Raw genomic sequence first — 21661 nt, 5'->3', positions numbered from 1 at the left:
TATTACTGTAACAACCTCTGCAATGGTTTCCCACACTACTATTTCAGAATCTTGAGAATAAAGTGCTATAGTTTGTTAAACACACCATATGTGTGCCCTACAGCCTCCACCATTTCATGTTCTTTAGACTATCACCTACTTCTAGCTTTAGATTATTAGGTAGGCTGACATTTAGATTTCGCCTAGTAAAGTGCAAACGCCACCTAATTGAAGTTAAGAGTGCTGTAAAGAGGAAAAGTGAGAGACCACCAATCAAGTCAACAAACGCTAATTGGTACCATAATAAAACAAGCATTGGCATAGCCAATAGGTTTTGCCTTTGGGACCTTGTAAGTTCTTATCCAGTGCTATTGGCTTTGCCAATGTCATTAAGCTATGTTGTACAGCAGCATGGCTGCTATGCAGCAAGTTGAAAAGTTATAATAAAAAAGTTTTTGAATGCACCAAGCCCCTCCCATATACCAATAGTAGCTATAAATGTTTTAAATGTCGAATGTGTGTGTTGTGTTTATTTAAACCTTTTAAAGTTGTTCCAAATACCAAAAGATATTAAGTTAACAAAAATGAACAGATAAGGCCTACAAAGTGACCCCCAAACAGGATTTAATTCATGATTTGTAATTGAAACAGGACGCCTTAAGGCAAAAGTATGTGCTTTACAAAAGAAAGTAAACGACAGCTAGAGCTATTGGTGTTGTAAATGTAAATGTTTTTGCCTATATTTTAAGGTGTGGAGTGGAATTATGTGGTTTGGAATTGTTAATTGTGGCTTGGTGTGGAGTGGATTGGTGTAGTGGGATTATGTGGCATGGTGTTCAGATGAATTATGTGGAAAGTAATTATGTGGTATTGAGCACATTGGAATTAAGTGGAGTGGGACTGAATGTCATGGAGTGTAAATATGTGGAATGGTATTTTGTGTTGAGGAGAATTATGTAGTGGAGTTTAATTATGCGGTGTGCTGGTGCCAACTCCATTTGACCTCACAAGAATGTAGGGACGTCTGCTGGAGGCAGGTTCTGGAAGCTAAAGAGCAAGTGATTAATGGCCACTGATTGACTGTACAGTGAAAACACTACACGCGCTTCAAAAAGGTCAGGCGCTACACAGACGACTTGAAAGCCTATACATGTTGCGACTGTGTAAATATATTTTGCTTGGCATTTTACTTCAGGGTTAAGGAGTAAGATGGTTGCTTAATGCAGATTGCAGTTTCAGTATATTCCCAGTCGAGAGCTTCTGTTGTTCTATCGAAGGAATTCCTCCCTGTGGCTTACAGGTAGCATAAGGACTTTTGCATCAAGTGCACTAACCAACTGAACTACCTCACATTAGCCCCACAGTTTAACTACGTCTTTTTAGCAGCACATGACGTACAATAACAGGGGCAAGTAAACAACGTAAATAGGCCAACTGCGATTTAAGTTAAGATACTTTCAATTTGATAGATACTTTTAATTTGATATTTAGCACTGAGTTTTCAGAAGCTACTCAATCTAAATTAGTGCCTTGTAAAGATGTACATGCCCGACTCAAAGCAATTGCCAGGAGTTCAGTAATGGAATGGATACAGAACACAATAATCTCAAAAATATGATATTGACAGGTTAAGTATTAAAATGCTTAAAAAGCTTTCACTCAATTCCAAGCTTTCTTTGGCAACACGAGAAATAATATATCTGCGTCACAGGGGTACATGGCTGAAGAAATAAACACATAATTAAGGAAATGTATAACTACATAAATACATAAGAGCCAACAATACGCGGATCTGCCCAGAACATATATCAAATGTGCCTCCCTTCCCAGAACATATATCAAATGTGCTTTTTTTAATAAGCAGGGCACATTGGAATACAGATGCACAAATCCTGATACAACATCATCCTCTCACATAAGTTTGATATATTTATCCTCACAGAAACGTGGTTAAACAGCTCATCTCCTCCCATTATAGACCTACTAGTCCCCCCTAGTTGCAAGATCATCTGACTAGATAGACCCAAGAAAACGGGTGGGGAAATAGCATGTATTTACCGCAACACCCTCTCAGTATTCCAATCGGAAACAATCCCTCTAACTACATCCGTATATCTTACCATCAGTGACTCTTGCAACAATAAATCCATTTGTAATATACACGCCTTCTATCACCCTACGGACGATAACTCACTGTTCATCAAACAAATCATGGAAATCATCCCAATGAATGAAAATCTTCAGGGGACACAGATCTTCCTGGGTGACTTTAACCTACACTGTAACGACCTGAATGACCAATCGGTGAATAGCCTAAAGGCCTTCCTATTAAACCATGCGTTGTCCCAAATTTGTGACAGGCCAAATCACAACGAGGGGTGAGATTCTGGACCTTATAATCTCAAAGACAGACAACATCTCCTTGGAGTTCATTAGCCCCTGTGACTGGACAGACCATTGTTGCATCACATTCCTCATCAATTTAAGGGTAATCCCGACGAATGGGCAACCAAAGAAAATAAAACATTGGAAAAGGAATCTTCATAATATAAACCACAATGAACTAACTACCCTTTACAATAATACCTTGATTCCACAGACCAACATGGATGATGTCAACAACCTCACAGACTTTTACAATACTTCTATATTGGAAGTTATCTCTGTCGCTCCCCTTCAACAATAAAATATATCGAATAAAGACTCAAAGCCCCGGTTTTAACGATAACTTGAACACCGAAAGACGCAATCTAAGAATAGCAGAAAGAGCCTGGAGATCTTCCCCGTCCTTGGAACTTCTAAAAACGCTTAAGATCAACAAGGAACACATACACCAGAAGAATAAGACAAGTGAAAGCTAATTTCTTTAGAGCACAGATTGACCAAACCAGAAATAGGTCCAAAAAACTATTCAAAATATTCAAGCGGCAATCACGCAACGTATCAAACTCATTAGATTCCTGATCCGGCATCCTCCCAAACTGCGTAGAACTGGCTGCCTTCTTCATGGAAAAAAACCACAAAGATAGAGAACGAACTACAACTAGCGAATGAACTACTACAGGCTGCCTCATTCAGTTTCTCAAACGCCTCCCAGTATACTGAAGGGAGTGACCCATCCAGGCACCCTTCTAAAAACAATGCCTCTTGGCACACCTTTTCAATTAACGAAAGAGACATTTACAACATTCTTTCATCAATTGTAAATTGATACTTGTATAGCGCACTACTCACCCGCAAGGATCTCAAGGCGCTTGTACGAATACCGCTGTGGAACCCATCCTGGCTTTCCCTGTGAGGCGTCCACTCCTGGGCCCCCCCCAAGGTGGAGGCCAGGCATCCTTAGCGTTGTGGGGGCCGTTGTGGAGATTAAGCAAGCTATTGCCCAGAGTTGCAGAGTGGGACTCCATGATTGGAATGGCACGAGGCGAGAATTATCAGGTCCGTGGAATTTTTGAGCCCAAGACCCGCTGAGGCGGGGAATTGAACCCTGGTCCCGGGCTAGACCTCTGCATCAGGGTCTGCCACTCTAATCATTGAGCCACACTTCTCCACATCAATAAACCATCTAATCACTTCACTGACCCTCTACCTCCGTCCATATTCAAAGAGATCAAAGCATGTATTCTCCCCCTGTGGACTAAGATTGTAAATACCTCACTACGTCAAGGCACTATCCCGCATTGCCTAAAAGCAGGACAAGTAACCCCCATGTTAAAAAAAAAAAACAACGTAGACTGCTCTGATCCTAATAACTTCCGACCTATCTCCAACATCCCTACTCTTGCACAGCTCTCTGGCTCACGGATAACCATCTCAAACATAACGCTGCCAAAACCGAATTCCTTTTCATCTCACGGCCGGATAACATCCTCAAGATTGATTTTTGGTTTAAACATCTTACAGCCCTCAACTGCTCTCCTCACATTATAGCCTCTGCTAGATCCTTGGGTATTACATTAGACAAACACCTGAATATGCAGGATCACAAAGGAGTGAATTACCAACTGAGCATTCTGCGGAAACTTAAACTCTACCTTCCACATGAAGCGCTTCAAGCTCTCATATTGCCCAGACTGGAGTATGGTAATGCCACACCATGTGGCTTACCTTAATACAAGTTGGCCCCTCTTAGAGCCTCCCTCAACGCGGCAGCCAGACTTGTCGCCGCAACAAAAAGAGATACACACATCTCCTGGGCCCTAAAACCCCTGAACTGGCCACCGTATGAAGCAAGAATCCAATTAAAAATTGCATGCATGACACATAAAGCGCTACATTTCAATACCCCCACATATCTGGCTCAAAAGCTAAAAAACTCAAGGGGCTGCAGACTCTCACGAAGTGCGCACACCATGCTACTGACACCCCAATGAACCCACAAAAAGAAAAAGGGCGCCAGAGCATTCTCAGTTGTTGCACCTAAGATATGGACTCTCTACCACCGGACATTCGCCTAACCTCCTCTACCGCCTCCTTCAAAAAAGAAGCAAAATCTTTTCTGCTGACTAAGATTTTATCCTAAGACAATATATCTGTGCTATCCCGGTTTCGGCGGAGCGGGGTAGGTCTTTACACCACCCTTGGGCGACTAAACTTAGGCAAGTTCGCATCCCCAAGAGGCTCGCCAAGTACCGACTGGAGTGGCACTTTCTAATACGTTAGGCCGGTCCAGGATGTAAGAGTCTAGTTATTCCGACACTTACTTAGGGTAGTTTTTACATCACTGTAAATAATTAGTATCACACCCTCACATTTTTGTAGATAGTTGTAGTCACTGGTCCTGATGAATTGCCGCTGGATCCTCCTGACCTTGTAGGCATGAAACATGTCGACCACCAGAGCAGAGTAGAGTAGTCCCTGACCCATCTAGTCAAGACTACCGCCTCTCTTTTCATTTTAACAGGGTGGTTTACTGACCAAATAAAATCTATTATCCAGACTAACCGACCCTTTTTAACCACACTCACTAACGTCTACACCTCCCTGGCCCTCACTTGCACTCACCCTCGGCAAGGAACAAAAGATCTCCGCCAAAGAGCCCCATCCCTGGGTGCCCGTCGGGAATTGCAGCGCCGACCCGACGAGGAGCAAAACCCAGATGATGAAGCATGACACCTAGCTTGCTGGGTGTGTGAGGGTTTTAGTTCCACCAATGTGGGTTCCCCCACCCCACACAGTCCTATACCCTTTAGGCTTATTGAACACTACCCCCCACTTAGTCTAATTCCAAGGAGAGTACCCTTCACTCTCTCCTTTACGAACAGAGGAACTGTATACCCTTTCCGTTTAACTTATGGAAATGTAACCATGCTAACTTCTCAATGATGATTTTAGAACACAAGCAAAGGTGCACCACTAGATATTGCAAAAACTTAATAAAACATCAAATAGGTTTCCACAGCAATATTTTCTTTGATTATCTTCTTTTATTTCAAGTTGCATAAAAAAGATTTCATCCAGGATACAGACAGCCGACGTGTTTCGTCCAATCAAATGGACTTCTTCGGGGCTGAGAATTTAACAAAAAAATATATACACGCACATAAATATACACAAATTAATACAAATACTATACTGTTTAAGATGGACAACAAAGATAAGATATATTACAACCATAAAGACAGGAACCCTATATACATCCCAAATACCCAACGTGATTTGAAGAAGAAGTCCATTTGATTGGACGAAAAGCGTCGGCTGTCTCTGTTTCCTGGATGAATTTTTTTTTTTATGCAACTTGAAATAAAAGAAGATAATCAAAGAAAATATTGCTGTGGAAACGTATTTGATGTTTTATTAAGTTTTTGCAATATCAAGTGGTGCACCTTTGCTTGTGTTGTAATAATCCTCGTCTGGATTTCACCGCGGCAGTGGGTGTTTTTAAAGTGTGCACACAAATTTGGTGGGTGACGTCCACCATAGTTATATTAGTTAGGGATAGCGGATCAGGTGCTGGTCTATTGCAGGGTTCACTGCCAATCTTCGTTTTTGTATTCTCAATGATGATTGACCACCTTGTTACTGACTATAATTGAGATCAAGCTTATAACTCTATTTACTTTCATATATGTTTGTCATTCATGCATGTGTCTTTTGTTTACCAGTCCAATTGATATTGTACTTTTCGTCATGTAAAGCGCTTAGATACCCACTAGGGTCATGTTCGCGCCATACAAAACATAAATAAATACAAATAAATCGATGTTGCACCAATGGAATTGTTAAAGAAATTATAGCCTGCTTTTTATTAAGAAATATATTCTTCAAAGTGACGCCATTGTAAAAGGTTTAAGATGAATTAATAGTTTCCAAAGATAGCACGGAAACTAAAATAAATTATGAAGTGAGCAAAACATATTTTCTTCAAATGACTTTCTGACGGGAAACTCAGACGGTCCTCGCCCTGGTTGATGGGATAGTGCAGATTTCAGCTGAAAATGCTATACTTATATGGGTGCTTCTTATTTGCACGTCGCTCATGTTTATGTAAGATGCAAGAGATCCAAATGCTGTACCGTCTGGCCAGCTCATTGCATAGTCACACCAGGCTGTCATAAGGTGGTCAAAGAGTTTGGCTTCCGTAGAAGGGGGCACTGTGGCTTTATTTTGCAATTTTAATAGGAAATTGTAATCAAACTAAGATACCTGCAGGTCCAATTGTTATGCTTTATGCTTCTCTTGTGACGAAATGTAATGTGTATGCAATCAGCGAACCAGACCCTAGATTTGAATGTCAAAGTGTCGTTTGAAATAACCATTGTGAATTATTCATTGCTGCTTGATGTGTATGCAAATCCGGGAGCCTGTACCCACCTTCCCACAAAATGCAAGGACTGAGGAAACAAGCAGGCAGAAGATTGCTAGCAGGGCTCGAGTCGGGGTACCACGCGGGTGGACGGCGTCCCCCCACTTATTTTACCAGGTTTTTCCGGGTGGACGCCGTCCCCCCTGCCCAAAAGCTGGACAGCATTGTGTGAGCAGAGAGAGCCCGGGTGGGAGGGAAGTTTCCCGTAAATTACCAAAGATATGCTCATGAGATTCCTGTTGTGACGTCACTTCCGGTGACAGCGTCCCCCCACTTCTTTTTTTAGGACTTGTGCCCTGATTGCTAGGGTGCGTGGGCTATAGGAAGAGGACAGAGCAAATGTAGGTAAAGAAAACGAAATAAACGCCCTCGGGGAAACCAAGTCTGACATTTGATCTCGGTCTTCGCATGAACAGAAAAAGCAACGAAATAAGAATTACGGCACTGTTTACCCAAAAGTTAAACAGAGTGAAAACAGAGCGCTCCCTTTTGTGAACTGCTCTTAGAAAAGTAAAAAGCAGTTGCTATAATGGTACAAGTGAAGTGATACATGTAACAGGGGTTCCAAAAGACCAAAAGGAGGGACGACTAAGCATATTCACCAAACAAAAGCAGACATTTACAAAGGACAGTACAAGGAACCAATTAAAATAATGGGTGGTGCTTCAAGCCCATATTGTATATACACTGTGTCTCGAAAAAGGCAGCGCATTCACTGCCTAGGCAAGACCTAAACATATTCTTTGCAGTGCAAAATTGGTCAGGCATTATAGTGAATTACAATACACTGAATATATACAATGGTAATGACAGATATATACGTATTTAGTGGAGATAAAAACATGGATTTGAACAATCATACAACAAGATAAGCATCATTAATTAGCGGCATCTTTGAGTAAGGACGTCAATCAGCTGCGACTACATGGGGAGAAGCAAAATCAGGGGATATGGTTTTCAGAAGATATGGGTTTCAAGAGGTGTGTAAAGAAAAAAACCACAGGACATTATCAGTCAATGGTCCAAGTTGGTCAAGGAGCGTATCCTACAGTGGTAAACCCACAACACTAAAAGCTCTCCCTGCACAAAAGCTTTCTTAAATCGCTGGACTAAGAGCAGGTCCCAAAAGGCAGCTTCCTACGGGGGATGCTGGAACTATAGCGTGAGGATGTTAGAGAGAAACGTTGGACCAGTCAAGGACCTACCGGCTGTTGACGCAGAGTGCCTTAACCTAAATCTGTTGTAACGTCGTCCAATTTCCAGAGACCAAACATGAGGCAAATAGATATGTGCGGCCTTTCTGGTCGAAATGCTCACTTATATAATACAAATAAGCATCAGACTAGCACAGTGACGACATACGAGTCTTGTCAGGGGCTCACAAGATTACACGAGACAACAAGACACGCAGCTGTCACACTCACAAGTAAGGTTAGGGCTGGTAAATTCCGCCAAGGTTGCACATGAAACACTGGTGCGTTGTAAGGCCAGAAGAGACAAGTGAAAGGTAAGTCACAGAATACAGGGTGCCATCCTGTTTCGGGTTTGCATGAGTATCAGTTTAAGGGAAGTAAGCAAGGCAGTGGTTCAGTGGAGAACAGGATGGAAACGTGGAGCTATTGACGTTAATCTTATATTACACATTTATGGCTGAAGATGTGTGGTGGTCTGTATAAAATGTGGCACTGGGGCGTACAGTAAGTAGGTTGACAGCTGCATGGGTAAACAAGTGATGCACCAAGGGAAGTTGTCACTGCTGGGCAGGCAATTCTGGCAGCTCAACTCTCTGCATGTGGATGATCAAGATTCGCAGTGCAGGAAAGGGGGCTTTTACAGTGGAGTGAGTATGTGCTACCGTTACGGCTCTTAAAGGGGAGCTTGAACTGCGGTTATAACCCCTTACCTACCAGGGCAAGGGGTCCTGTGCTTAGTTTCCGAAAAACGGTGTCACTTTCCACCCCGGTCCTAGCACACCCTCGTTTCTCACCTGCTCCGGGTGCGGGTCTTACTCTCCTTTGCAGCACCAGACAGCGGCCGCCCTACAGCTCCGCCAAGACGGCCGGAAGTGACGTCGGTGCCAGACGAGTCTCCAGTTTACAATAAACGGACAATAGGAGTGGGAGGGGGGCTACTGCTGAGACCAAGGCGAAAGGCGGGAGCCGAACGGACTAGAGGACCGCCTCGCGCCAGGAGCCTCTGTAGCGCGGCGACGTGATCTTCAGCCATCACCAACAATGCAGAAAAGAACGAGGAATACCGGCACTGAGGGGGCAGATGCGGTTCACGCCTCGTTTTCACTCAGGTCCGTCCCTGTCTAGCCAGCAGCGTCCTGAAAGGATCTTTGTACGAGTGTTCCTTCCACCGCCCCCTCTCGCCGTCAAGGGAGCGTAGAGGAGGGGGGCGCAGGAGTGGAGGAAGTACAAGAACCAGCGATATCCGTAGTGACGGCCAAAATCTTTGACAACTGATTGCTGAAGTGGATAAGGCTAGTGCTGAACGCTAACACCTCACACAGGAGCAGCAAAGTGGCCCCCGGTCACAAATCGTTCGTTCAGTCAGTCATGGCTTTTTAGTCGTCCGCTTTTTGCGAGCTGGGACTTTTAAGCCCATATTTACTACGTTGAAAGATAACGCACATGTTTTCATGCAAAGTGATGTTCGCTAAATAATAAGACTTTTTGAAAGTGTCACACAGGCACGTGGTGTAATGTAAATTGCATTTAGATAGAGTAGCATACACTGGAGGAGCCAGTGCTTTAAATGGGAAAAAATAAGTGCAGGTACTCATAAAATGAGCTAGAGGTGTAGTGAGGGGGCGGGGCAGGTGGAGGGGCTAAAGGCCAGACATGATGATCCTTAACGACTTCTATATTAGTTGCAGCACATACCAAATCACATGAGAAATGTGTTTATATAAACAAAGCAAGTTAACTTATTACACAAAATGAAAGAGAAAGGCGATAATATGTTAACATTTCCTTTTTTTGCAATAGTTGCACCTTTTTAATGTCATACTGTTAATTGCTGTTTGGCACAATACTGTATATTTTTGAGCATGCGAGTAGGAAGAAACTGAAAATACCCCCACTTCGAACAAAAGATCTTATTGCACCAAGCAAATGAAGCAAATAATTAAAAATTTGCGAACATTCGTGACAAGAATTTTCAATTCTATTAAGGACACGGAGGCAAGGATTATGCTTCTCATTTTCTTTACTGAAAATCTCAGCAGCCAATCAGAAAGTAGAAAAAACACAAGTACTACAATACCCATAAACCTAGAGCGTATCACGTCATAACCATAGAGTAGTCCCCTATAAATGCATCACAAGAGAATACCACTTCCTCTTTCTTTGTGTGAAAAGTTAAGGCAAAATATAGTCACAATCTGGAATGCGAGGAAACTGGAAAAGTCCATTCAACCAAGAAATCCAAGGGCCAAAGGCAGGAACGAATGTGAAGACAACTTCAAAGGAACAGCACGTCCTGGAAGACGACGAAGAACATTCTTGAAGATGAAAAAGGGCAGCAGAGCTCACTTGAGATCAGAACCTGGAAATAGAAATATAAAGCCGTAATACCATAGTCCCAAGAAGGAACATAGCAAAAAAAGGGGGGGGGGGAAACATGAGCATAAATATACATTGCATAATAAAAACAGTGCAAAGCAAACAGTACAATACTGAGTATGGGTGGGATAATCCTCGCCTCCGTGTCCTTAATAGAATTGAAAATTCTTGTCACGAATGTTCGCAAATTTTTAATTCTATGTCAGGACCGGAGGCTCCGATTATGCCTGTTCAAAGCTGTGCCACCACAACAGATGCAACATTTACAATAGGTTTATAATAGAAAGTTTTAAAAGTAGATTCAGAGGACCAATCAGCAGTCTTCATAATGTCCACTAAAGTGACACCCTTAGAAAAAGCCTTGGATGCCATAGCACCACGCACAGAATGAGCACCAAATTTGGAAACATCAATACCAGCTTCGCTCATGAGCCAACGCACCCAACGTGCCAGTGTAGCTGGGGTCACTGGACGAAAAGGTTTCTGGAGAGCAATCAACAATTGACCAGTCAAATCTTGACGAAAACCTGCACTGCTTACCTCATAATCTCGGATACATTGTACCACACATAGTTTGGGATTGTCAGGAAACGCAGGATATGTTACAGAATTGGTGTTAGTTTTTGTGCGTCTGGTGACCCGAAAAGTAACCCCCTCAGGGGAAAAACTACGACCCGCTAGATCGAGAGCACGAATATCAGAAACGCGTTTACAAGATACCAAACAAAGTAGCATCGCTAGTTTGGCAGAAAGCTGTTTGCGAGATAAACTCTGATTGACAGGCCAGGAATCCAAGAAACGAAGTACAATGGAGACATCCCAGAGCTCGGAATATCGAGGACACGGAGGATTTACCAACCGGATACCCCTAAGTAATTTACACACCAAAGGATGATCCCCAATGGGTTTACCCTCAAGGGCCACGTGACCTGCCGAGATGGCCGATCGAAAATTATTAACAGTACGATAAGCAAGACCTGAAGCGGCTAAGGACGCTAAGAAGTTCACTACCAAGGAGACATCTGCTGCAGAGGGATCCAAATCCCGTGAAGAGCACCAATCACACCATCGTTTCCATGCTGAAGCATAACGTTTGTGTGTGTTGGGCGACCAAGCCTCATTGATAAATCTGGTAGCGTCTCCCGAAAGGCCAGGGACTTTCCAGCGATCCCCGAAATTCGCCAAGCGACCAGCCGTAGTTGACCTGATGTTATCAACGGGTGCGGAGATTGGAGAGGGTCTAGCAACAGATTCCAACGAAGGGGAAGAAGAACCGGAACTGCACATAGCATTTCGAGAAGTACCGGGAACCATGCTTGTGCCCTCCAAAGAGGAGTGATCAGAATCAAGTCTGAGCGATAACAATTGGTTCTGGCCAATACCCTGGGGATCATTAGAAACGGAGGGAACGCATAACATATCACTGGAGGCCACACTTGCAGAAAAGCATCCGTGGCCAGAGCCTCCGGGTCCGGACGCCAGCTGAAAAAGTTCGGAAGTTGTTTGTTGAGTCGTGAGGCAAACAGATCGATCTGGCAAGGGCCCCATAACCTGTCCAACAATTGAAACATTCGAGGGTGAAGCCGCCAATCGCTGAAATCTCGGAGATGTCTGGAATTCCAATCCGCAACTTGGTTGCTGCACCCTGGAAGATACTCCGCCACTACAAAAAGACTGTTCTGAAGGCAAAAGTGCCAAAAGTCCTTGGCAATTTCTGCCAGAAGACGGGACCGAGTCCCCCCCAGCTTGTTGACATACCGAACCGCCGACACATTGTCCATGCGGAGAAGGATGCAACAATTTGTCTGGCGAGGAGAGAGACAACGAATCGCAAAGGAGCCCGCTAATAGCTCCAGACAATTGATGTGAAGATTCAATTCCTCCGGAGACCAACGGCCGCCCGTCGACACTTGACCGCATCGGGCTCCCCAACCCCACCGACTGGCGTCGGATTCGATCACTACTTCCGGAGAGGTGCCGAAAAGGGCCCGACCGTTCCAAGATTCCATATGTTCCAGCCACCATAACATCTCCCACCTCGCCTCCTCTGAAAGAGGAATCTGATCGGAATACTTGAGGCCTTTCTGGAGATGGCGGATTTTGAGGCGTTGAAGCGCTCGGTAATGAAGAGGACCCAGAAAAATCGCTTGTATAGAAGAAGCTAACAACCCTACGATCCGGGCTACTGACCTCAAGGACACAGTCTGCTTGTTCAAAATCAACCTCAACTCTCTCTTGATCGATCTGATCTTCTGTTGGGGTAAGAGGAGTTGACAAGATAGGGAGTTGACAAGAAATCCCAGAAACTCCACCGACTGGGATGGAGTCAACATTGACTTTTGAGGGTTGATCAAGAATCCGAGATTCTGCAAGAGATCCGTGGTCCAGGCAAGATGTAAAAGAAGACGAGGACATTGACCCATGAGGAGGATGTCGTCCAGATAAATAATGAGGCGAACGCCCCTGGCCCGAAGAAACTCGACCACAGGCCTCAGAAGCTTCGTGAAGCACCAAGGGGCCGACGAGAGGCCGAAAGGAAGGACTTTGTACTCGTACCATTGACCCTGCCATTGGAATTGGAGAAAACGACGATGAGGTCTGAAGATGGGAACTGACAGATAAGCATCCTTCAGGTCTAGACGGACCATCCAGTCCCCTTCCTGAAGAAGATCGCGAAGAAGATGGATCCCCTCCATCTTGAAATGACGATATACGACCCATCCATTGAAGTCCTTGAGATTTAAAACAAGCCTGGATCCACCCCCTTCTTCTGAACTAGGAAGACGTTGCTGACAAAACCCCGAGGATGACGAACCGTCTGCTCTATGGCCCCTTTGTGGAGAAGCGAAGCTATCTCGCTGGAAATGAAGACCTGATCTAAATGGGAAAAAACCATCGGACGGGGGGCAAGACTCTGAGAGGGGGAATGAAGAAATTCTATTTTGTATCCTTGCACCGTATCCAGGATCCACGCATCCTGCGAGATCTCTTGCCATTTGTGGAGAAAAAACTGGAGACGGCCCCCCAAGAGAACCTCTGAAAAGGGGATCAAGCTCACCTGAAGGAGCGGCATCGCGGTGACCTCCTTGGTTGCCTCCAAAACGTCCTTTCCTGCTGGAGTTTCGGGATCCTCGTGTGGGGTAGAAATTGGCGGACGAAGCGGACTCCTGATATTTTCCACGGTGAGGATCGTAGCCTCGTTGGGCGCCTCTTTGGAAACCTCGGCCGAACGACCGCCCCCTGTATCATCCGGCCCATCCAAAAACCGGGCGGAAAGACCGCTTTAAAGAGCCATGCGCCTTATCCAGACCACTGAAGGTCGCGACAAACTTAGTCAATTCTTTCAAAAAGGGTTGACCAAAAAGGAGACCCTGGGCCAAAGGGCCGGACTCCGAGGAAGACAATTCGGCCAGTTTGGGATCAAGCTTTAAAAGGATAGAGCGACGGCGCTCACTGGACATGGCACAATTTGCATTGCCTAGGAAACATATTGCCCGTTGGGCCCAACCAATTAAATCATCAGGGTTGATAATCTGCCCTGAGGCTTTGGCAATATAACCCAAGTCCAAAATCTTTGTGAGGGGGCCGGATAAATCCAGCAACTTATCTTGGCAGGATCTCCATGCCCGATCCAAACCTCTCTTCGGATCCTTAGTATATTTTTTAAGATATGTAAGCATGGAAGGATCCACATCAGGAGTATCCGCTATCTTGTCTGCCAGGTCTGGGCGTGGACATTCAGAGCGCAAACGTGCTCTAACATCCTTGTCAAAAGGCTGACGTAAGTGGGAATGGACGTAGGTCGCGACTTCATCTGAGGGGAGCCATGAGGAAGAGTTCGGATGAATAATGGTAGAAGGCTCAAAGGTCAGGAAAGAGGGGTGCGAGGGGGCGTCCACAAATCGCTCCTTGCATGATTTCTTTGCTGGAGGAGGAGAAGACTCGGACTCCGACGAAGTACCAGAGGAGGTATTACCATCATCTCCGGGGGGGAGCTAGAAGGAGTAACTCTGGACGTAGATCCATAAGAATGGTCAGAAGCCATGGTTTTAGCGAGTTTCGCAAAATCTGAAGAATGTGGGTTCTTGCGTTTTACCGCAGAAGAAGTGCGGGGCGAGGAGGCTGGAAGCCACCCCTGTTGTAAGGCATAATTGCATAAATGGCGCTTCAAGGGCGTAATAGCCCTGACCATTGCTTTATTAACGGAGTGCTGAACTCCCACATCAAGAGCTTCGACGAGCTCATACTCCAAAGACCCAGAGGGTTCCTCCTCAAAATAGTCCGCCTCATCATAGTAATATTCGGACATTGTAAGCACTAAAAAGTGACCAAATCTACCCACAGGAGGAGTAAAGGAGTAATATGCACTGTCCAAGGTATCAAGCGGGAAAAATTAATAAGGACAGTGATGAATAAGGGGAGTGGCCAAACCCTAGGCAAGCCAAACCACAAAGGAATGAGCAAATTCCGATGTGAAATATGCAAATTTGTTAAAATGTGGAGGGAGGGCTCGCCAAATAATGCCACTCTAGGCAAAGCCTATGCCAATTATACAGCCCAAGCCCTCTGGTGGACTTGGACGTCACTGGGGAGACAGAACTGGCAAGTTTGTGGGTGTAGAGCACTTTTCGCGCTGCCCCTGCACTCAAAACACCGGAGTTATGAGGAGAAAAACGCCGGTAATTGGAAATATGCAAATATGGCCGCCGCGCATGCGCGGACGACCAAAACAAGCCAGAAGAAGGACTGCGCTTGCAATGCGCGCGCGTCCTCACTCCCCCTGCTCCCACTCCACTTGTAAACAAAACGGGCGAAAAGCGCCCGTAGGCGGGAGGCGAGAGACGCGCTCCCAAGACGACCGCGACTGCAAGCGGCAATGAAGCAAAGCGCCGACACCTGCAAATGTGGGAAGGAACGCGGGGAAAGAGGCGGAGACCGCCGAAGTGCGAAACAGGAATAAACAGCAAGGCGAGCAGCGCGCGCCGTACCCACAATAAACAATAAGTAAGAGAAACAACATTAAATGAATGAGTAAAAGGGTGAAAGTACTTAACTGGCTGCGGAGCAGCAAAGAAAGAGGAAGTGGTATTCTCTTGTGATGCATTTATAGGGGACTACTCTATGGTTATGACGTGATACCCTCTAGGTTTATGGGTATTGTAGTACTTGTTGTGTTTTTTCTACTTTCTGATTGGCTGCTGAGATTTTCAGTAAAGAAAATGAGAAGCATAATCGGAGCCTCCGGTCCTGACATAGAATCATGACCCTCCCCAGAAGAAATCTCTTGTCTCTTCCATCGATCTATCCATTCATCCTTTCATCCTACCATTTACCTGCTGATGTCCACCATTTAACCTTTACATTATATCCTCTATTCAGTCTTTCATCAATCATTCAGTTTTTCACCATTCCGTCTATCCACCCTTCATATCCAAACCTATCCATCCATCTCCAAACCTATCCATCCATCTCTAAACCTATCCATTCATCCTTTCACTCATCCATCTCTTTATCCACCTTTTCCCTCATCCATCAATCCATTCGCTCATCCATCAACCCTTTCACTCTTTTATTCCATCCACCTTTTCACTCCATCCACCCTTTCACTCCATCCACCCTTTCACTCCATCCACCCTTTCACTCATCCCTCCTTTCATTCATCCATCATCCACCCTTTCATTCATTCATCCATCCAATCTTTTACTTATCCACCCATCATCTGCCCTTTTAGCCAATCCTCCACCCTCATTCACCCATGCATGCTTTCACTCATCCATCCATCTATTCGTCCATCCAGCCAGACATCCACCCTTGCTCACTCATCTTTCCACTCACTTACCCACCCACCAACCCTTTTTTTCATTATTTATGAATCTTTGTCGCCGAGCAGACATGTACACACAAAGTGCCACCCATTTTCTTTAAAATACCTCCTGAGAGTGTCTTGATTCTCTCTCTTTCTCTCACTTTTTTCTTACAAAAACAGGAATACAAATGCAGGCAAACACATAAACATAGCAGACACAATCAATCAATCAATATCAACTTTATTCGGTAGTTTTGAAAAAACACCATAAAAGTTCAAATAGAATAAAAACACAGTTACAATTGTATAAAAAAAAAAAAATAAAAAAAAAAAAAAAAAAAGGTTAAAAAGATTATTAAAATGTACATTTTTGGGCACCGCCAGCAATACATGGAAGTAAAAAGTGCATCACAATTTCATTAGGGCGAATTTTTCCAACATGTGCAAAGACGTACAGTTTTTCTGTTATCTCAGTCCCTTCGTTAATATGTATAAGCGATGTTGTTCAAGGTTATAAATTTGTGCGGTGGCGTATACAAAATTTAAGGTAAGATACAATCGCTTTCGCATAGTTTTCATTTTCCAGAAATTGTAGTGCCAAATACGCTGGGCGACATTGACGGAAACCCCAGAACTTCAAAATAGGGAGTATCCAGCGCTTCCGGGGCTCGCTATAGAATTTGCAAAATAACATTGTGTGTATCGTTGATTGTGGCGATACCAAATCACAAGGGCACATAGAGGTGGTAGAAGTCCTGACATTTTGCTCAGGAAATAGAACTAGTAGATGGAACAAATCAAGTCTAAAGCGGGTAAGCAGCATTCTTTCAAACTGTGTTATTTTAAAATTTAGGTAAGGTTCAGCAGAAAACGCAGTCTGGACTAGCAGGGAATGTTGGACTGATGGCTTGTGGACCTCGGATAATAAACGTAGCTGACGTAAATGAGTTAAACACTCCCTTTTTAAGGTCTTTTTAGGGATTTCCTCTATCAGCGATGGATGGTCAAAGTATTTCCTATATCCAAGATCTGTCAATAACGCTTTGACGTACGACAGCCATTTGATTTTCTTAGCGTGGTCTAGCGTTAAAATATCTTGTATAATCGTCCTGGTCAAGTGGCATTGCTCGGTAATCCATATTCTGCGCCACAGCATTATTGGTTGTAGTTTTATGATGTCAGTGATATAGTCAATGCCCAGCTCAGAGTGGCAGGCATAGGTGGAGCAGGTTTTGGGCACCGCCAGCAAATATCTAAGGAAAGAGTTCTCTATTATTTGTATTGAGTCCACGTTTTTAAAACCCCAGATCCCCGCCCCATATGTTGCAGTGCTTACGCATTTTGCGTTATATATTTGCACTAGTTCTTTAATTTGTCTCTGCCCCAATCTCTGCGAGAAGGTTTTTAGTGATGATGTCTCTCGGAGGAAAATCAATTTTCTTGTATTAATGGCTGGAGTCCATTTGAATTTTTCGTCAATGACAATCCCTAAATAGGGATAGGTTTTAGTCCTATCCAGGTGTTCGCCCTGCGCCATTAACTTCCTGTGTTTTACGTTTCTTTGCTCCCCTGAGTGCATTGTGTACGTTTTTTTTGCGTTTAGTTTCAGGTTTAAACTTGCCATAAAATCACAATATCTGTTCAGGGCCATTTGTAATTCGTTTGATGTTCTTGCTAGGATAACAGCATCGTCGGCATATAGAAGTGCTGGTATCTGCCGACGAACTGTTGCCGGGAGGTCCTTACTGCCTTGTAGCATGGCAACCTCTAGGCCATTCGTGTATAGGGTGAATAAGAAGGGGGCCAATACGCACCCCTGCCTGACCCCCTTTTCCACTCTGAAGAAGTTAGTGAGCTCGCCCTTTGTCCCAAATCTTACCCTGCCAGTGGTGCCTGTATATAGTTCGCGTAAGAAATCCACAATTGGCGTAGGAACGCCCATTTTCAAGATTGTATTCCACAGCATTGAGTGTGACACGCAGTCAAATGCTGCGGAAAGATCGACATAGGCCATGTGGAATGAGGACCCTTTGGCGTCCAGGTATTTACTCGCCAGTAGGGACAGGTTTAGAGCCTGGTCAGTTGTTCCTAGTCCCTCCCGGAAGCCATATTGTAGATCGGAAATAATTTTGTGTTCTAAGGCCCACTCCTGGAGGCGGTCAAGTAATATTCGTCCTGCCATTTTGCCTAGGGAGTCCAGGAGGGAGATCGGCCTATAGCAAGTTGGACTATTTCGATCTCCTTTCTTGAAGATAGGTACCAAGATTGATGTTTTCCAGGATTCCAGGATACCTACTTCAGTGGTGGCGTTCAAGACGTTAGTTAGTAGCGGGGTCCAAAGATCTGGAAGGTGTTTAAAAACGTCAACCGGAACGCCGTCCGGGCCTGGTGCTTTGGCTGTTTTTGAAGATTTTAAAGCTTTTTGGACCTCTTCATGGGAGAAGTGAAGATTTAACGGATAGACAATTTGTGGTAGAGGTTCAGGCTGATCTGTGTCTTCGGTCGGGTCTATGGCAAAGACTTTAGTAAAATGGTTCACCCATTCGTGTTGGCTTATAGATACGTCAATTGATGGAAGGTTGGATTTCTCTGTTAGGAGTGGGGAACGAACTATCTGCCAGAACAAAGCACTATCGTTAAGTTCCGAGCTTTGGATCAGTTTTGACCATAGTTCAGCTTTTACTTCCTTTTTCCTGTTTTTTAGGGCGGCTGTATACTCTTTTCTAAGTCTGATGATTTCGACTCTGTCCTTATGTTTACTGTTCAGAGCTTCCTTTAGGCGTGTAGATGCTTTAGTACATGCTGTATCAAACCACCCTTTCTTCAGTTGGGGCCTTTGTTTATGCTTTTTAGTCAATTCTTTTTGTATGGTTGTTGTAATTGATAGAAAGCTTACTATAGTTTCACTAGGGTGGGTGATGGAATCCAAGCAGTTAATAATATCCGTTTGGTTATTTGTGACAATTTTTTTTGTTGTGGCTTCTTTATCAATATTACCCCACTTCAATGTAAAGCCATTCAAAGAGCCTAGCTCTAGATCGCTTTGATTTAGAGCGGTCAGAATGTCATATGGCTTATTCTTTGTTCTTTCAGCGAGGACCATGATAATGGGGAAATGGTCACTTAAGGGGTTGTTAAAAACCTTAAAATCTTCTACGATGGATCCTATGGGTGATGAGATCAGTATAAAATCAATTATACTTGTTAAACCTCTTCCGTTGAATGTGGGCTGAAATTGAACAGGTGGATTCTTTGTTTCGTTAGCAAAGTTTAGTTCTAGTTCAGCCATGAGTTCATTCATTTTTTCCCCCCCATTAGAGTGTGTAAAATGCGTGAGGTTTGTATCAGACTCATCACTAATACCACATTTATTATTGTCACTATTACTGCATAGATGTAAGTTGAAATCTCCGCCCCAAATTGTTATGCATGCCTTTTTGATGTGAATAGTTCGTTGCTTTTGTATTATTGCGGAGATCTCTGGGAGTAGCGTGTTCATAGCAGAGTTGGAGAGGTTATTATAAAAGTTTATAATAAGGTAAAGTCTTTGTTTGGTGACCTTAACTGCTATGATCTGAAAATTTGTATCTAAACTTATGGGAATTATCTCATCCACGGAAAGGGTGTTTTTGATATAAATAACTAAGCCTCCGCTATTTCTGCCAGAAGTTGATTTCGTCGCAGGTGACCAAAAAGTTTTAAAGCCTAGTATATGTATAGGCCTTATGGCCCACGTCTCCTGAAGACAGATACAACCGCTCAAATTGATCTGGCTTAGGAAGGCGGGGTCGATTTTCTTTGCGGAGAGACCTGCGATATTCCAGTAGGTAAAATGAAACTGCAAAGTATCTAAGATAGAGTCAACTGGATTGCCTGCTTTAGCCCTCCGTTCGATGATTTCCTGATTAGTTTGGGTCGGTGTTGCAATTGTAATAACTTCATAATTGATTTTTGAGCACTCAGGTTTAATGAGAGGAAGAGGCAAATGCGTAGGAGTTATTGCAAAGGTGGGATATGAGTTAGATAATGAAGTTTGGTTCATTTTGGATGATTGTGAGAATTCCCCAATATTGTAAGGGTTGAAAAGTCAATCGTTAAAATCTAAACCAGAAAAGGCATTAAATCTGTTATATATTGGGATGTTAAAGGAAGTAGCTAGCGGGGGAACTGGTTGTCTCCATCGATTATCTCCATTCTCTTGATGAGGAGTATCAGAGAGATAAGGATGGATAGATGGGGGTATGGACGTTTGGCTCTGATGCCACTGGACCGAGCCTGTTGGGTATAGAAACTTAGAGTTCTGGTGAGGGATGGAAGGGTAAGAGGTAATAGGATAAGGTCTTTCTAAAAAAGGATTAGTAGGGGCAGACGGGATGTTGGTGGTTGTATTTAGTAAATGCCTGTAGAAATAACCTAATGGGAGAAGGGTTGTGTTGAATTCCCAAGTAGAGGGTGGTGGTGCTTTGGCTAGTGTCTTTTCGGCCCACTGGGGGTTTCTGAAAGTAATGACTACACAATCCCCCTCGAATTTTTTCCGTAAGGGGCCTATCCAACCTACTCTTTGCGTGTGGGAAATTTCCCCTGCGCATTCTATTGGGAAGTTACAGTTCAGGCTTAACCAATGAAGTATCTTATTTTTCAGGGATGTTGTTGTTTCACTCTGTTCTTGCTTAAGTGTTGGAACGTTTACCAATACAAGGACGTAGGCTCCGCATTCAGGTGGAAGGGTAATGCGTGCCGGTATCTGTCTAGATTTATAAGGTTGTTCGTATGATATCTTTGGTTGCTGGGATTTTGCATTAAGCTGATTTAGTTGTGTAGGTTTCTGCGCTGGTTTCTGTGAACCTTTCTGGGATGGTATAGAGGTGCTTACCGTTTGTAAGTTGGCTGTTTGAGTGTTTAAATTAGTGATAAGTGATGTTATATTGGGCGTGGGAGGTTTACTTTCGGCAATTATACTGTTACTGTGAGAATTTTGTTTCGGGAGGGTTATTAACGTCGATATGGGTTTCTTGACTGTGACTGTCTTAGAATGGGTGGAAGTCGTGGGAGCCAGAGGAGCTAAGGTGGAAATGGGTGGCATAAGGTGACTAGTGTTGCTGATTAATCTTGCCATCTGTTTTTCGATATTATTTAAGGTTCGCTCTATTGGTGTTAGTTGAGTTTTTATAAGGTCCTTAATTACATCTAGTACTTGTGAGTTAAGCTCAAGATAGTTCGAGTTGGTAGCGCCATACCCCCTGTGATCGTCAGACGGTACGGTTGCAACAGAGGGGTCGTCCGCGTTTCCCGATGGTGAATAGCTTGTGTTATTCCGGTTATTATTGCGGGTCGTCTTTTTGGACCTCAGGCGCCTTGGTGTATTTTTTTGCTTAATCTTGTTCTTGACTACTAGTCTTGTACTATCTTCATTAGGAAGAGGACCCTCCCTTATCTCCTTATCAGTTGTTGTTGGAGGAGCTACTATTAGAAGTGAGGGCTGGGTTAAGAATTGTGGCC

At 44.0% G+C, this 21661-nt stretch overlaps 1 protein-coding gene across 3 annotated transcripts in view; it reads right to left on the bottom strand.

Annotated features, from left to right (window-relative positions):
• Positions 1-9146, bottom strand: part of ZBTB5 (zinc finger and BTB domain containing 5) — a 60376-nt gene extending 51230 nt beyond the window's left edge. Inside the window, exon 1 of one of the 3 annotated variants that reach the window (XM_085641095.1) lies at positions 8775-9146. The gene's annotated coding sequence lies outside the window, so the exon portion shown is untranslated. Of the gene's footprint in view, positions 1-8694 lie in introns of all 3 variants that reach the window. The other 2 variants (XM_085641093.1, XM_085641092.1) reach the window with 2 other exon arrangements.
• Positions 9147-21661: the final 12515 nt, after the last annotated feature.

The sequence above is a fragment of the Triturus cristatus genome, chromosome 2_2 (assembly GCF_964204655.1).
Source record: "Triturus cristatus chromosome 2_2, aTriCri1.1, whole genome shotgun sequence".
NCBI lineage: Eukaryota > Metazoa > Chordata > Amphibia > Caudata > Salamandridae > Triturus > Triturus cristatus.
This window is presented reverse-complemented; position numbering and strand designations above follow the sequence as displayed.